The 12,360-nt window shown below is 43.8% G+C and overlaps 1 protein-coding gene across 1 annotated transcript in view; it reads left to right on the forward strand.

Moving 5' to 3' along the window:
• Positions 1-12,360, forward strand: part of LOC310931723 (ERC protein 2-like) — a gene marked incomplete at both ends in the record, with an annotated part of 151,206 nt that overhangs the window by 24,855 nt on the left and 113,991 nt on the right. The window lies entirely within an intron of this gene.

Genomic DNA, 12,360 nt, shown 5'->3' on the forward strand with positions numbered 1-12,360 from the left:
TGTGTGTGTGTGTGTGTGTGTGTGTGTGTGTGTGTGTGTGTGTGTGTGTTTCCTGTCCTCTCCAGGACAATGCAGCGCTGTAACTGTGATCCAGCAGATCAGGTGACCTATCAGAGAGCTTCCTGCATTTTTAAACATCCAACACTGAAGGAACGAACCAAGACGACCAAGAGGGGAGACTAGTAATCTGCCTTCTTCACATAGTAATCTACCTTTATGTAGTAATCTATCTTCATGTAGTTATCTGTCTTCAGATTAGAGTCCAGGTTGCCAGAGTCATATCTAGTAACGTGACAGTAACATAATAAACAGAACTGTTACAGTTACATAAACCGAACTGTTACAGTAACATAATAAACAGAACTGTTACAGTAACATAAACAGAACTGTTACAGTAACGTAATAAACAGAACTGTTACAGTAACATAATAAACAGAACTGTTACAGTTACATAAACCGAACTGTTACAGTAACATAATAAACAGAACTGTTACAGTAACGTAAACAGAACTGTTACAGTAACGTAAACAGAACTGTTACAGTAACGTAAACGGAACTGTTACAGTAATGTAAACGGAACTGTTACAGTAACGTAAACGGAACTGTTACAGTAACGTAAACAGAACTGTTAAAGTAACATAATCAACAGAACTGTTACAGTAATGTAAACATAACTGTTACAGTAACATAAACAGAACTGTTACAGTAACATTATCAACAGAACTGTTACAGTAACGTAAACAGAACTGTTACAGTAACATAAACAGAACTGTTACAGTAACATAATCAACAGAACTGTTACAGTAACGTAAACAGAACTGTTACAGTAACATAAACAGAACTGTTAAAGTAACATAATCAACAGAACTGTTACAGTAATGTAAACGGAACTGTTACAGTAACATAATCAACAGAACTGTTACAGTAACGTAAACAGAACTGTTACAGTAACATAAACAGAACTGTTACAGTAACATAAACAGAACTGTTACAGTAACATAAACAGAACTGTTAAAGTAACATAATCAACAGAACTGTTACAGTAACGTAAACAGAACTGTTACAGTAACATAAACAGAACTGTTACAGTAACATAAACAGAACTGTTAAAGTAACATAATCAACAGAACTGTTACAGTAACGTAAACAGAACTGTTAGAGTAACATTAACAGAACTGTTAAAGTAACATAATCAACAGAACTGTTACAGTAACATAATAAACAGAACTGTTACGGTAACATAAACAGAACTGTTACAGTAACATAATAAACAGAACTGTTACAGTAACATAAACAGAACTGTTAAAGTAACATAATAAACAGAACTGTTACAGTAACGTAAACAGAACTGTTACAGTAACATAAACAGAACTGTTACAGTAACGTAAACAGAACTGTTACAGTAACATAATAAACTGAACTGTTACAGTAGCGTGATAAACAAACAGAGGCTCCTCCCTCCAACGCTCTGCAGCAAACCTTTGTCGTCATCTTCTTCTGCTGGATTTACGTCTGTGATTGACCTGTTTTCAGATTCTCTGCTTTCTTTAGTCTGATTTATCACCTCGGTTTGTTTGTTTCACGTCTTTAAAAGTCATTAGTCAGTGTTTTTCTTTGGTGATTTGAAAGTCTATAAAGTTTGATTTACGTGTTTATATTCACACGTGGAGCAGGTGGAGGCCAGGAAGTCCAGGAAGGTGATAACCAGGAACATGAATAATCTCACATTTGATATTTCAGCTTCTGCTTCAGCTTCATCACTGACTTCCTGTAAACGCACCCGTGTGTGATGTGGCAACATCTCTGTGTTTGGACAGAACTCCGTCGCTGGTGTTTCTAATCCAGGCCTTTTTCTCTCCGGCGTGACCTCAAATATCCTGCGCTCTCTTTCATCGCCGGCGTTCGCCAGCAGACCTCCGCTGAGTTTTGATTCTGAGGTTGACGCGTAATGAAGCGAGGAAGATATCAATTACTCAAAAAGTGACTCGCTAACACGGAGCGGAGCGACAGTGATGGATCGTGAAAACAAGAGGAGCGTTTGGAAAAAAGAAAAAGAGGGGAAGGAAGATTGTGCAGTGGGAAAGAGGATGGATGGAGGGAACAGGAGGGAGTGAGGAGTGAGAGAGTGGAGGAGGGTGATGGATGGAGGAGGCTGTGGGCGTCTGTCAGTGAGTGATGTGACGCTCCGGTCCGGTCCGGTCCCTGCTCCACTCTTTCTGTTGATCTTTCCTTGTTCTGGTCGCTGACGGATGGTTTTTGTATGAATTGAGGCGTAAGAAGAAGCTGTGGTCACAACCTGGTTCCACCCTCGCCCTGAACTCCCCCCCCGCTGACTCTCACTTTCTCTCTCCCACTTTCTTTCTGCCTCATTCCCTTTTTCTTCCCTTTTGTCCGTGTTTCCTCCTCTTTCACAACATCTGCCTCCATCCGTCTTCCCTCGCCGCGTTTTCTCACCTCCCTCTTCTTCGTCCTTCTGTCGTCCTCCGAACGTCGACGTTAGAGATCGGACGATTTTATCGCGATCGAACGCCCTCACGAGCTCGTGGTCGCTGCGATTGATGTTTGACTTTAACTTGACTTGAACATGCCTCGTGGGGCCACCAGGGGGTATCCGGCGTCTTTTCTTATTTCTGCGTCATATTTGGTAACATTAGTAACGTGATAAAAAGGTTTTTTTAGATAAAAATGTTTCCTTTTTTATTAATTACGTGGTAACAAACGTTTGTAGACATAGTGACGTGTAACCACGGTAACAGAGTGAAGTTTTTCTTAAACTTAAAAAAATTGTCTTATGTTTTTTTAAATTTATTAAGACGTTAAAGTCAAGTCAGTAACGTTTTTGTGAAATCTTTGTTACTTTAGTCCGTTGTAAGATATTTTGGCAACATTTTTGTTTTAGAGCAACTTAAATATTAAGTTCTGTTTGTAATTTTTTTTATTTGCAAACTTCGTAACATTTTCCGAACATTAGCAATATTGTTTCTAATGTTCTTAACACTTAACATTTTTTCTCACCTCCCTCTTCTTCGTCCTTCTGTCGTCCTCCGAACGTCGACGTTAGAGATCCGACGATTTTATCGATCGAACACCCTCACGAGCTCGTGGTCGCTGCTATTGATGTTTGACTTTAACTTGACTTGAACATGCCTTGTGGTGCCACCAGGGGGAGCCGGCGTCTTTTCTTATTTCTGCGTCATATTTGGTAACATTAGTAACGTGATGTTAAAAAGCTCCATTTTCTTTAAACTCTTAAAACTCTCTAAACTCTTGAAACGCTTTAAACTCTTTAAACTCTTGAAACTCTTGAAACTCTAAATGCTCTAAACTTTTGAAACTCTTGAAACGCTTTAAACTCTTGAAACGCTTTAAACTCTTGAAACTCATTAAAACGCTTTAAACTCTGGAAACGCTTTAAACTCTTGAAACTCATTAAAACGCTTTAAACTCTCTAAACGCTCTAAACTTTTGAAACTCTTGAAACGCTTTAAACTCTCTTAACGCTTTAAACTCTTGAAACTCATTAAAACTCATTAAACCCTCTAAACGCTCTAAACTCTCTAAACTCTGGACCTGTTGCTCGACCTGACGTGAACCGGTCCGACCACGGTCACAGTCTCGGGTCCGTCAGCGCCGCTCGACGGGTTCCTGGTGCGCTGCGGTTTGGGATGCAGTTTAGTGTGTGTGCAGCGAAAGCATCGAGGCCCCCCAGAACAAACATGGTACGGTCCAAAATAAAGCCCCCGCGAGTTCTTCACAGGCCATGTGGAAAAGTCATAAAGTGGAGTTATAGGGGTCAGGAGGAGGGGTGAGATATTTAATGGTTTACACAGGGAACGAGGTAAATATGTTCATGAAGACGACGTCTTTCAACGTTTGACGACCGTGGTCTCCTTTAGTCTGCACCTCTGGCCTGTGGGGGGCGCTGCAGAACAATAAAACAGGCAAGAAAAGCTCATTTTAACCCAAGTGCTGTTGCACCAAACATTACCAGAATATTATTATATTAGTTTTATCAAAACTGTCATTTTAGGATTCGTCACGTGATCGTCTCATTACCGTAACTCTTAGGCCGTTTGTGACTCTGCTTTTCGCCTTGTGTCAGCGCCCTCATGTGGAGGATAAAGAGTAAATAGATTCTTGTCGTTACGGTAGAACCTCAGAACTTCAGAGGAACGAGCGTCCGAATAAAGTCAGTTATCTGAGAAAAGAGCAGAACTCACTGAAGATTTTTTTTTTTTTTTAAATCGGAATAAATCCTCCTGACGACGATCATCAGGGCGTGAAGAAAGTCTTCTGAAAACCAGGAGGTCAAAATGTCTTTAACGGCCACCAGGGGGCGAAACATTTACCCGTCTTCAACACGTGTTTGTACGACAAGGTCATGACAGACACACACACACACACACACACACGTCCGTCAGCGGCTGTTTAACCAGGCACTGAAGCGCTGATGGAAACGGACAGAAACAATAAGTTCCTTTGTTTTGATTGTGACCTCCTCTTCTTCAGGGTCAGACTGGTTCACTCAGACCACTTACCCTCTAAATCACACACACACACACACACACTTTGCCTATAAAGTCTTCATCAGTCTGTTTATTATCAGCGACTCTGAGCTTGTTTTTCTGTGACGTCTCTGACAAACGTTAGTCGTCAGCTGCAGGTTTTCTGGGCTTGTTGCTTCTGCGTTTTTGGGGCTTAAAAACACAAAAAAAAAAATGTCACCACCCTCCAGAGTGGAAACCTTGAAAACGCTCCACCGTGGCGTTCCCGTCTAAAGGGTTGAAAACACTAAAGTGAACTGCTCACGCTGACTATCCTCCTGTACGCTGACGTCAGATCCATGTACAGTACAGACAAACAACAAACGTGGGATTAGAATCCATCAGTCGCATATTCAAGTCGTCTTAGCTGCTACTAGAGAGAAGAAGAAGGAAGTTTCAACGCTCCTGCTGTTGTATGGCAGTGCTTCACAGCGCCACCTAGCCACCTGGCATGCATACTACATCACATTTCACACACTTTAGCGTCACCGCGTGCAGATTTACACCCAAAGACGCTACGTCTAAACGCGGAATAAAAAGTGAGAACGCAACGACCACTTTAGAGGTTTGTGTTCAGATGGTTGTCGTGTAAAACTAAAGCCTCAGTGTTGTTGTGTTGTTGTTCTCAGCTCCATGATTTTGATCGTTTGTGCGTTCGCTGGATCACTTCGTCGACTTGAGTCTGGTTTGGAACTTGGGAAAAGTTGAGCGATCGTCTGACGGAGGAGAGTTTTCTGCAGTTTCCTGTGTGTGTGTGTGTGTGTGTGAATTAACTCGATCAATCAGAAATCAATAATCTTCGGGGATGCCGTCCAGGTGTTTGCCAGAGTGACGGACGGTTCAGTGAGGTTGGACAGGAAATGGATTCCCTGGAAACAGGATGTAGGAACAGGCGTGTGGTGCTGGGAATGATCAGGAAAAATAATCAAAGACGGAGCGAGTGTTAATGAGGGGGAACGCCTGCAGCGCCCCGTCCTTTATGAGTGTGTGTGTGTGTGTGTGTGTGTGTGTGTGTAATGATGATGGATGGAGGCTGTGAGACAGACTGAGGCAGCTGTGTGCAGTGATGGACTCGCAGTGTCGTGGATTCGTCCACTGCTACGACACCAAAGCTTGGCATGATTGACTTTGGCAGAAAACATTCATTCATTGGTTCGTTCTGACGACAAAGATCCTTTTGTCAGCGGATCCTGGGAATTCCGTCTCCCTCTGTACATACGTGTCCTTACATCTGTGTCCTCGCCCTCTGCAGCCTGAGGGCAGACAGCTGTGTTTCCATGGTTTTATCAGCAGATGTTTGGGCTGAACGTTGTGTTTTCGTGCCTCCTGAAGCTCCCGCTGTGAAGAAGCTTATTATACGAGTCATTATCGTGAGTCCTGATCCTCACGCAGCTTTGACGGAACGCCTCGAATGAGACGCGGCGGACGGCCTGAGTCTGGGGTCAGAGGTCAGAGGTCAGGGGACGTCCTCCATGTGGTCATGTCTGCACCTGTGTGAACGTCCATGATTATGTTCATGTGATTCTTTTTATTCGTCCTTCTGTTTCCTCATCAGGAAAACAACGGATCGTTTAACAAAGACAAACGTTTAAAACTGGTGACACAGAAAGAAATGAAGTTTATAAATGATATGAACTCCATTTGACATTAAACAGTTTTTCTGTCAGAGAATCATCAGAATTCAGGATCGGGATCAGAATAGTTTGCTCCAAATCTACACAGTTACAAGAAAGAAATGATGATAAATGAAAAGTATGTTAAATCAAATCAAATGAAATACCCTGAGTACCAAATAAAAACATTATATGATCAATAAGAACATTTAACCTCTGACAGACTTTTAAAAAACGACTGATGTTGGTGACAGAAATGAATGAAGTGAGTTGAAAGTTAAATAAATGCACATGTTCAGGAGAGAAGAAGACAAAGAGTTTGACGATGGCGTCGTAAACATGTTCTCTGAAGGTAAACACAGGTGAACGTGGTCACCATGGTCTTCTTCTGCTGTCTCTAAATCCAGCAGACTCCTCTGTTATAGACATTTGGAGATGAACCTTCATGTTTCCTGGATTTTTCAAGTCTTTTTCACTTTCATCTACAGTTGGAAATTGTTGGTTTTAACGTCAAAAACCGCTTCAAACCACTGCTAACCTCATGTGTTGTCTCGTGTCAGTGCACCAACACCATTGGTCCACGTGTTTCCCAGTTTGGACGCTCTAAAGCACAGGATTAGCTTCTTTAAGACCAACCACTGCAGGGTTAGATGTTTCCTCTCCTGGATCTCCTCCTGGATCTCCTCCTGGATCTCCTCCTGGATCTCCTCCTGGATCTCCTCCTGGATCTCCTCCTGGATCTCCTCCGTCACCCGTTAAAGATAAGTGGTCCAGATGATGATGGAAGGACGGAGAGGTTTTGAGATGTTTGTTTCATTACAGCTGCTTCAGAGGGAACGCTCCCTGGTGGTCGATCATCATGAAATGAAATAGCTTTCCTTCTTCTTGTGATAAAATCCAGACCTGGCCACATTAATGGCTACACAAACACGAATTAGCCGAGCGTTATGTCATGAATTTGGATGATTAATTTCACAGCACAGGAACTTTAAATAAGTTAAGTGTAATGGCTGGCCCTGTGCTGTATTGACTCAGGCTGGACGTGAATGTCTCACACAGCTGTGAGCTGATCTGATGACTTCAGATGCCAGATCTCCTTCACCAGAGCTGCTCTGGGGACACAGAGCTGCAGATTCAGGGAAAGTCTTTCTGTTTCGAAAAGAAACCAGAGCTGCATTTTCATCACATCTGCTGCCGTGAAACAGAGTCAGACGTCTGCGAGATGTCGGCCGAGCAGGTGGACCGCGGTTTGAGAATCGGCCACGGAAGATCTGCCGCGGGTTTCTACCACGTCATGAAAATGTTACGAAGACGTAATGAAGAAATTATCAAGACGTTATGAAGATGTTCGTGACTACGTCAACAAGACGTCATGGAAACCTTTTTATGAAGGCGCTATGAAGATGCTATGAAGACATTATGAAGACGTTCATGACTGTCAAGAAGACTTCATGAAGACGTTCATGACAACATGAAGACTTTCGTGACTACGTCATGAAGATGTTATTATGAAGACATTATGAATTCTTCATGAAGTCATTCGTGACTACGTCAAGAAGATGCCATGAAGATGTTTATCAAGACTTTCATGATGTTATTATGAGGACGTCATGAAGACCTTATGAAGACATTATGTAGACGTTCGTGACTACGTCAACAAGACGTCATGAAAACCTTATTATGAAGACGTTATGAGGACGTCATGATGACGTTATGAAGACGTTCGGGACTATGTCAAGAAAATGTCATGAAGACATTCATGAAGACACCATGAAGACATTCATGAAGACGTTTGTGACTACGTCATGAAGACGTTCATGAAGACATTCGTGATGTTATTATGAGGACGTCATGAAGACCTTATGAAGACATTTATGAAGACATTTGTGATGTTATTATGAGGACGTCATGAAGACGCCATGAAGACGTTCATGAAGACATTCGTGATGTTATTATGAGGACGTCATGAAGTTGTGTTTTGAAAGTGAAAGTTCAGAGACGTCTCCTATTGGACAATAACAGCTGTCAATCACAGCGGTGTCCACTCATACTTAAGTGTCTATTTTCTTCTAATTTGGGACGTAGTTGAAGTAAAAACTAGTAGAACATGGAGGATGATGTTTTTTTTACTTTTAGACGATCCATGGTTCAGACAGACAAATGTGGACTGTGTTTGGAATCATGGAAGCAGAGCTGAGTGAATGGAAACAGAATAAATGATTCTTTCATCCAGTAAATGTCAGAAAACGCAGGAAAATTATGTTTCTTAAAGTTTCTTAAAAACTCAAAATAAAGTGTGTGTGTGTGTGTGTGTGTGTGTGTGTGTGCAGGTCACGTGTTTAAAGCGTGTCAGCGTGAGAACGTTTCCCTGATGGAGCTGTGAGCTCAGCGTGGTCGCTGTGACTCCGTGCTCTGGTTGGTTCCGTCCCAGGTCTTTGCTGTGGTCTCGCCGTCTTCTCCGGTTCTGCCGCTCCGACTGTGGTCGCCTCGTATAATCCGCGCGTTGTTTATCGCCGACCGCGGCCAAACGCCGAGGCCCCGGTGCCTCTGCCAGAAAAACTTTTATGATGAAATGTGATTCCGGGGGAAAAGAGCGACGAGGACAAACACAGAGGTTGTTTTCTTTACGCCGCTGTTTTACTTCTAGTCCAGAATCCACATTTATGTTTCTGTGAGCATGAGACAGGAAGTTGAGGGGAAGGAGTGTGAGAATGAGTGAGTTTATATATGTTGGTACATGACTGCAGTTACATGCATACGTGACTAAAGAAAACTTTGAAATATCCAACCTTAAAGTCAGGTTTTATGAAGTGTGTCTGACTGTGTATAAAGTACTTTAAAGTCATACTTGAGTAAAAGTACAAGTATTGATAGTCTTTCTTCAGTAAAAGTAAAAGTGAGGAGTTAGGACGGAGCCATGGTGGCTCAGTGGTCGGTCTGGTGAGGAAGGTTGTGGGTTCAATTCCTGGTTCTGCTCGTCTACATGTGTCCTTGAGCACTCCTCACCTCCTCTCCTCATCCTTTCATCCCTCACTCCTCATCCTTTCATCCCTCTCTCCTCACCTCCTCTCCTCATCCCTTCATCCCTCTCTCCTCACCTCCTTTCATCCTCCTCTCCTCATCTCCTCTCCTCATCCCTCTCTCCTCATCTCTTCTCCTCATCCCTCTCTCCTCACCTCCTCTCCTCATCCCTTCATCCCTCTCTCCTCACCTCCTCTCCTCATCCTTTTATCCCTCTCTCCTCATCCTTTCATCCCTCTCTCCTCACCTCCTCTCCTCATCCCTTCATCCCTCTCTCCTCACCTCCTTTCATCCTCCTCTCCTCATCTCCTCTCCTCATCCCTCTCTCCTCATCTCTTCTCCTCATCCCTCTCTCCTCACCTCCTCTCCTCATCCCTTCATCCCTCTCTCCTCACCTCCTCTCCTCATCCTTTCATCCCTCTCTCCTCATCCTTTCATCCCTCCTCACCGCCTCTCCTCATCCCTTCATCCCTCTCTCCTCACCTCCTCTCCTCATCCCTTCATCCCTCTCTCCTCACCTCCTTTCATCCCTCTCTCCTCACCTCCTCTCCTCATCCCTTCATCCTTCTCTCCTCACCTTCTCTCCTCACCTCCTTTCATCCCTCTCTTCTCACCTCCTCTCCTCATCCCTTCATCCCTCTCTCCTCACCTTCTCTCCTCACCTCCTTTCATCCCTCTCTTCTCACTTCCTCTCCTCATCCTTTCATCCCTCTCTCCTCACCTCCTTTCATCCCTCTCTTCTCACTTCCTCTCCTCATCCCTTCATCCCTCTCTCCTCACCTCCTTTCATCCCTATCTTCTCACTTCCTCTCCTCATCCCTTCATCCTTCTCTCCTCACCTTCTCTCCTCACCTCCTTTCATCCCTCTCTTCTCACCTCCTCTCCTCATCCCTTCATCCCTCTCTCCTCACCTTCTCTCCTCACCTCCTTTCATCCCTCTCTTCTCACTTCCTCTCCTCATCCTTTCATCCCTCTCTCCTCACCTCCTCTCCTCATCCTTTCATCCCTCTCTCCTCACCTCCTCTCCTCATCCTTTCATCCCTCTCTCCTCACCTCCTCTCCTCATCCCTCTCTCCTCACCTCCTCATCCCTTCATCCCTCTCTCCTCATCCCTCTCTCCAGGCGCTGGCAGCACTGAGCACTTTTAACAGGGAATTAGTGTCTGTAGCGTAGCATCATAGCTTAGCGAGACAGCACAGGTGAGACAGCAGGGATTTCCTGTTTCTGCCTCTGCTGCATTCTTACTCAATTACACACACACACACACACATACCACCACTAATCCTCTGTACATTAGTGTGTGTGTGTGTGTGTGTGTGTGTGTGAGCACAGACTGTGGTTTTCTGCAGTATGAGATAAATCCTTCACCATCTTCCAGTTGAGTTCATGAGAGGAGCCTGAGAGTGTGTGTGTGTGTGTGTGTTCTTGTATGTGTTACCTCTTCAGGACTTCCTCTGTCATAAACACTGACCTTGTCAGGACCAGTAAAGTCCTCATGGAGACCAAAACCTGGTCCTCATGAGACAGAACCTCATTCCTGAGGCCATCATGGACCAAGACGCTCTGACAAGTTCCCCTTTCCTCCCGTCTTAAGCTGAGTCTGCAAATTCTGTCCTTGAATTTGAGGGAATTGGTCCTGGAAAGTGCTTGAAAAGTCCTGGAATTAGATGTCAAACAAGGTCTGTGAACCCTGGCCTTCATGATTTCTCTTTTCTATCAGTTATGACCACCTTTGATCTACTGTACTGACCTACACTCTTAGAAATAATGGTTCCAAAAGGGTTCTTCTACAAGGGCTGAGGTTCTACCTGGAACCATTTGCTTTTGAAAAACCCTTTTTCCCAAAGAAAGAGTTTTTCTAGGGTTCTTGGTAACACTAATGGTTCCAGTAAGAACCTTTTTGATCCAGAGAACCCTTTAAAACCCCTTTCCTGAATAAAGGCTTTTAAAAGGGTTCTTGGTGGAACCCTCCAGAACCTGGAGCCAACAAGTGTTCTCCTATGAGGACTAGCCGAAGAACCTTATATGCACTTTTATTTCTAAGAGTGTATGACCTTTCTACCGACTGACCTCAGTGAAACAAACACACGTGTTGATTATCTTCACTAACGTTCACCTGGACTCTGACTACATGTTGGTCACAGTCGTAGGAACCTGAAGGAACGACGGTGAATTTACTGTAAGTGTTGTTTGTTAAAGAGTCACTGCTTCATCTCTTCAGTGTGTCTCATGAACTCGTGAACGAGGTTCATCTAAGTTCACGCACGGCGTTGCTGCAAATGTAATCAGGTGATGAAGATGAACAGCTAGAGCTCAGCGTCTGCTCCTCACAGACACTGTGTCTGCACACAGTTCACAGTGAAACACGTCCAACGAGTGCAGAGATCACTCAACGCAGCACGGTCACAGTGTGCGAGTGTGAAACTGTGTGTTCTCTGTGGACCGTTCGCAGCAGCAGCAGCAGCAGCAGCAGCAGCAGCAGCAGCAGCAGCAGCAGCACACACACGTCCACTCTGGTTCTTCACCACGACAACGAGCAAAAACTGTGGAGAAAAAGCTTGAAGTTTCCCTGATCTTTGCTCTTATATGAACGTGAACGTTTGTCTTCATTATTTCACTTTATTTACCCTGGTTTCTGCAGTAAACAGTATTTCTGATTTTACAACACAGATGCATCTACCTTCCATACAGTAGCTGACCTGTGTGTGTGTGTGTGCCCGTGTATTACTAACGTTGTGGGGACCTAAAGCTGTTTACACAGTCACATTATGGGGGCTTGTCTGCTTTGTGGGGACAAAACCCCACCATAATGTAAATTACTATATTTTAAGGTGAAGAAATGTTTTAAAGGGATAGTTCGGAATTTTGAACATAAGATCTATTTTCCAACTCAGCCGGTGTGATGACGTTTTCAAGAAATTTCATTCAGTTCTTCTAGTTGCCGAGTTCGCTGATGCTATGGCTAGCACAAGTCAATGATACAAGTTAGCATGGCATTAAAAACACTCATACTGACTCCACAGTGCACCTGAGGCAAATCTATTGTAACGACACACTATAGATGTACATATCTGTGTTGATAGAATGTTTGAAATAAAACTAACGTCGCATCGCATGAATTTTTGAGGGACTACTTTCTCAGCACTATACTTCCGGCAGCGGAATCAGTCCGCCGCTGCCGG

Source organism: Microchirus variegatus (genome assembly GCF_963457635.1).
Source record: "Microchirus variegatus genome assembly, chromosome: 9".
Taxonomy (NCBI): domain Eukaryota; kingdom Metazoa; phylum Chordata; class Actinopteri; order Pleuronectiformes; family Soleidae; genus Microchirus; species Microchirus variegatus.